This window comes from Octopus bimaculoides, chromosome 16, assembly GCF_001194135.2.
Source record: "Octopus bimaculoides isolate UCB-OBI-ISO-001 chromosome 16, ASM119413v2, whole genome shotgun sequence".
NCBI lineage: Eukaryota > Metazoa > Mollusca > Cephalopoda > Octopoda > Octopodidae > Octopus > Octopus bimaculoides.
Genome location: NC_068996.1, coordinates 49,754,015 through 49,760,465, shown reverse-complemented (window position 1 = coordinate 49,760,465; position 6,451 = coordinate 49,754,015).

The window sequence follows — 6,451 nt, the reverse complement described above, 5'->3', positions numbered from 1 at the left end:
TGCGTTGCATTATCATATTTTGAAGAGGAAATTATCATGTTAAAAGCTTATTCTGCCGTATTGAGCAACGGCTATGTAACAGTTATGTTTAAGAATACAAACGATAGTAAAACTATTTCAAAATGGACAATGTAGTCCTACAAGTAAAAATATTTAGTTGATCCCTCATTTTGAAAATGATTTCATAGATATATGTAATAATAAATACCGCCTGCTTTTAGACAAGTCAAATGACATCTCCATATATAAAATACTTGATATTTGCTGGTAATTTATTTCAATCATAATTAGGGAAAAAATAGTTTCAACTTATGTTAATATTGTAGAGCTTGTATGTATGTAATGCGAGTGATATTATTGAAGCGTTAAAGAATGAATTTTAAAAAACCCATGTTATTAAGCTTGTGGCTGTTGGCGCTGATAGCACAAGTATGATGGCTTGCATAAAATAATGGTTTTTATCAGAAATTCAAGAAAGAGAATCCATCACTTATCATAATAAGCGGTTTCAAATGCACCAGAAGATTCTATTTATTTTTCCCCACCAAGAAATCTGGAATTCCTTATCTCTGAAACATGCAAGCATAAAAATCTTAGATGAAGCTCTAGATGAAAGAAAATCACAGAAAATTCCATCAGACAGTCAAACAAGATGGCTTTCCACTGAAAGTATGGTGTTCTACTGAGCTGCTTGTTATCTGGACATATCATATCACACTGGATTAAGCTTAGAACTCACTGACATAACATTAAGTGAAAAATGTTATATTTCAGAAATATTAGTTGACTATAAAGATGGAAAGAAAATTTATTTCTTTTCTTACTGAAATTGTAGAGGATTGGCACCTGTGCCAGTGGAACGTTAAAAGCACCATCTGAGTATGATCGTTTCCAGGGCCGCTGACTGGCTCTCATGCTGGTGGCACATAAAAAGCACCATTTGAGCATGATTGTTGCCTTACTGGCACCTGTGCTGGTGGCACGTGAAAAACAACATTTGAGTGTGGTCGTTGTCAGTGCCGCCAGACTGGCTCCTCTGCAGGTGGCACGTAAAAAACACCATTTGAATGTTGTCGTTGCCAGTACTGCCTGACTGGCTCCCGTGCCTGTGGCATGTAAAAGCATCCACTACACTCTCGGAGTGGTTGGCGTTAGGAAGAGCATCCAACTGTAGAAACTTTGCCAGATCAGACTGGAGCCTGGTGCAGCCTTCTGGCTCGCCAGTCCTCAGTCAAACCATCCAATTCATGCCAGCATGGAAAGCGGATGTTAAACGACAATGATGATGATGTATAAGATTTTTGACAAAATAAAAAACGTTTAGGTGATTTGGCCCTTCTTACAAAATCAAAAATAAAACTGATGTCTTCAGCTACATAAATGAATATACTGCTAATGGTGAGGACTACCTAGATGTATGATCTAATTTGGGATGTAAATCTGAAAGAAAGATTCAAGTTCTAAAAGAGACAAGAACAAACTATGAAGAAATTTTGTTCAAGTTAAAAAAGTCACAATAATAAAGAACTTAATGTTTTTTGTTCCATTGTTTTAAGTTATTGAATAAAACAATTTCTTCACAATACATAGGCTGGCTGTGTAGTAAGAAGTTTGTTTCCCAGTTACATGATTCCTGGTTCAGTCCTATTGCATGGCACCTTGGGCAAATGTCTTCAGGCCAACTTAAGCCTTGTGAGTGGATTTGGTAGACAGAAACCGAAAGAAGCCAGTCGTGATTTTTTCCCTCCATCTTCCTTTTTTTTTGGACTTTCCTCCGTCTCCTGTTTCTGATGAAGAGTTTTGCTCGAAACATAAAGCTACTTTTTTTTCCTTCATTGAGCGTCTGCTAATACTTTGCATGTACCACATTCTTACATTATTTTTTCTTGTGTTTGTTCTTTGTTTTTTTTATATTTACTATATATATGTGTGTATATATATATATATATATATATATATATATATATACAGCAAATAAGAAAACGGAGAGGATATAAAATTGACAGACATCAGCTGGTAAGCATTCCAGTACGGAGAGGATATAAAATCATACATACATACATACATATTTATATACAGGAGAGCACAAGAGAAAGTGGAGGAAATTATGAACCTGTAGTGGCTTCATACAGGCATGGTGTGGTTTCAATCCTTGATTGCCAAATTTCACTTAACAGTCCAACAGCACATTTCTCACAATAAAACAATAGTTTTCCTGTGAGTGACAGCAGTTACATTTACCAGATGCAGAATAATATCTTTGCCAGTTGACCCTTCTAATCTCTTCTATTTCACCAAAAGCTAGAATAGAGATAACAGACCCCCAACAAAATCTTTTGTTCTCACCAATATGTCTATCCTTCTAGCTGGTTTTGCATAGTTATAAATACTAGAATTTGGTAAGGCAAAATCAGTTAGTGATCAGAGACCAATTAGAGTCATGGCCATGAGCAGGTAGCCACTAAAGACAAATGGCCAGAGGGAGAAAGGAGGTTACAATCAGCAAATTATGAGACACAACTTCCCTTGACTCTATAACTTTCACTAGCTCACTTTCTTATCTCTTACGACATTCTATCACTATCTATGGTTTGCTACTACAATAAGAACATATACTCACATATGGGCCGAAATTAACTTTTCTTAACCTCACATGCTCTTTCAATTATATCACACCTGCCCATCGAGGCATGGCATTATATTAAGTAATAGTAAATAAATAAATTTGAAGTCAACATCATCTTTGATCACTGTATTTCTTTTATCTTACAAATGGCAAACAACCCTATAACACATCTCGTTACAAACTAAAGCACAAGTTATGTTACAGACAGGTAGATTTGACAATTATTATAGTGACTAGATCTTTACCTGTCGCTACACTGCTAATAGAAATATTTGTTAATCATTCACGTACCTTCTTTTAAAAGTAAACTGTTATACACCTATTTATCCTTCACAAACACACACACACACAATCTCTCTCTCTGTCAACATCAACCTGTTTTTCTCTTGAAACAAATTTTAATTCTATCTTTCACACATATACTCTCACTGGATTTCTCTCTCAACGAAAACAACAACAACAACAACAACCAGTCATTATAGTGAAGTCTGTGTTGTGTAGTCTCCATGTTGAAAGACATACAGAAACACACATACACACATGAATAACCAAAAAAATAACCATAGAGAAAGTCTTTTCTCTTTTGAAGCCGTTTTGCATTGTGTTGACAGACCTGAACTCAAATGCTGTTTCAGTATTAATTTCACCTCATTCAAATGCTTAGGTGTTCAGGAACCCAAAGGCAGACTTGTCCACCTTCCCTCACAATGTGGAAATTTACAGCATTCTCTATTCACACATTTCATTAAAAATACCCACATTTTAGAATTTACAATATTTTATCACAGTTCTCTTTGTAAAGTATCACAAGCAGAATTTCATGCCACCATTTTTGATTCAGACTATCAATTCAGGCTCATTCAAAAGTTTATAAGAAAAAGGTTTTGCTGTTAGCAATTTTAAACAAGGTCTGTTTTTAATATAAAGCTAATCACATTATATTTGTGGTCGTGTGATATGTGACCAAACAATGAATAAATCCCTAGCAGCCAAGAAACAGAAGTTGGCTTTCACAAATCTTGCATCAAGAAAAGCAGGTATGAAATTCAATTCAGAGCGGACAGTAGAATAGAATTTCATTCATATTCTTGCATGAAAGCAGAATGATATCTTTTGCTATAATGTCACAAAGTTGCACCGAAAGAAATACTGCAACATAGAGGAGGATTATGTCTGCTTTTAGATACAATAATAACTTGGCTTAGGTATAACACAATAAATGTCACTGTTTGTGAGTATGAAACATTTAATCCTTTAGCATTTGAATTGTTCCAATCCAGCCTAAATATTCTACCTGTTTTATGTTTAAACAAGTCAGATCCAGCTTCTCATATCTACCTTACAATGTCATTCTAAAAATAAAACAATCACATCACTGAAATCAGAAAGCTACAAAATAAATGTATGATTAATGTAAAACAATGTGAATAAAACAATGTGACAGAATAATCAGAATGTTGAAGTATTAAAGGAATCTTCAATTGACATTAGTGTTCTGATTATAATGATTCTTTCAGATTGTACACATGGAGGTCAAATATGCAATGTTTACGGCTCAGCTTAACATTTCTATGAAAATTGCTGACAAAAATATTTTCAGACAATGAGATTGCAACAAAGTATAGTTTTGTAAAACGAAATGTCACCAGCATGCTGAACGATGCTATAGCTTCCAATTTTTAAAGACAATATTGTCTTTTCTCACTACAATAAAACTGGATAGAGTTATGTTATAAGCCACCCAAGAACATGCTTGTGCTACAAAGGAAGTGATGAAGGCATTTTAGTTTACAATATCATTACTCTTTTAACATCATTTTAACATGTAAATGTAAAATAATATTAATGGCGTAAAGTGAGTAAATGACACAAGATGTTCTAGTCCTTTGTGTGTGAGTGTGTGTGTGTGTGTGTGTGTGTGCAATGTCTATAAGTACTATTATGACAACTATAGGTGGAAGCAAACTTATTTCCAACTATATGTTTCCGGGTTCAGTCCCACAGCATGGTACCTTGGCAAGTGTCTTCTAATATAGCCCCAGACCGACCAAAGCCTTGTGAGTGGATTTGGTAGACAGAAACTGAAAGAAGCTTCCCAACCACATGGTTCAGGATTCATTCCCACAATATCGCCCCTTGGGCAAGTGTCTGCCACTAGAGCATCAGGCAAACTAAAGCCTTGTAAGTGAATTTGGTTGACAAAAACTGAAAGAAGCTTGTTGTGTGTGTGTGTGTGTGCTTGTGTGTGTTTGTCCCCCACCACTTGTCAGCTGGTGTTGGTGTGTTTATGTCCCTGTAACCTAGTAATTTAGCAAAAGAAACTGATAGAAGGCGGCGAGCTGGCAGAAATGTTAGCGCGCCGAGCAAAATGCTTAACGGCATTTCATCTGCCGCTACGTTCTGAGTTCAAATTCCGTCAAGGTTAACTTTGCCTTTCATCCTTTCGAGATCGATAAATTAAGTACCAGTTATGCACTGGGGTCAATGTAATCGACTTAATCCCTTTGTCTGTCTTGTTTGTCCCCTCTATGTTTAGCCCCTTGTGGGCAGTAAAGAAATAAGAAACTGACAGAATAGGTATCAGGCTTAAAACAAAAGTAAGTACAGGGGTTGATTCATTTCATCAAAAATTCTTCAAGGTGATGCCCCAGCATGACCACAGTTTAATCACTAAAACCAGGAAAAGTAAAAGACAAAACAAAACACAATAAGTTATAATCCTACTCAAAATAGCTAACCCTGAACCATGTGGTTGGGAAGCAAACTTGAGTTCGCTTCAACTTATAGCTGTCATATAGAACTTCTGTACTTCCCTTAGATTGGGCAACCGAGTATTTTCTTTGTGGTTTCTGCCTTTATTCCTGATCTTTGTACTTCCTCTACAGCAAGACACCTATATCTGCCTCACTATAACCTTTTCATCATTACCTTCTCCAATGCTTCCTCCCCTCTTAAAAGTTTTTGTCTTGCATTTATAATTAAAAAGCATCCTGTCTACACTGTAAAGTGGTTGGTGTTCGGAAGGGCATCCAGCTGTAAAAACCTTGCCAAAACTGACCTCGCCTGTGCAACATAAAAAGCACTAAGTCCACACTGCTGAGTGGTTGGTGTTAAGAAAGGAATCCAGTTGTAAAAATCCTGCCTGGTACCATCACACCCATGCTAGCATGGAAGGCAGACATTAAATGATGATGATGATGATGATATACATTTTTCTGTTATTCTCATTCTTTCTTTGTCAGTGTCTCGTTTTCTGGAACAAAAGAGTGGTTGGACCTTGGGTACTCTCCAGAAGTACGACTTGGACAAGGATGGGCTTCCCCAAGTCTTAGAGGTGCCTGAGACATACTGTATGCATGTCATAACTCTGATTTATGGATCTAAGAGTTGAGGTCTTGAAGCAAGGTCCAAAATTTTGAAATCTTGTTTCATCTATTCTACTTAGAATGTGATAACATTCATATCATACATAAAGTCCACAACAGTGCAAACAAAATTCAGGTATTAAATAACAAAAACAGAGGCAGTTCAATAATCCAAGAGTGTTAACTAGTGTTAAAGGAAAAGAAGAAATCCTAGATAATGAATTTTAACAAAGGAAATACATTGGTTAACGACCCACCTGAACAGTAATTTCCTTATTCTGTCAATAATTTATTTCTATTTTCACACACAAAGTCAGCTGCATTAATGAGACATTTGTCCACACCTTACTTCTATATTTCCTCACTTACAATACTTATACAAAAGCTGGACAGAAAGCTTCAATTGTTTTCTTAGTATATATATATATATATACATACATATATATACATACATATATAT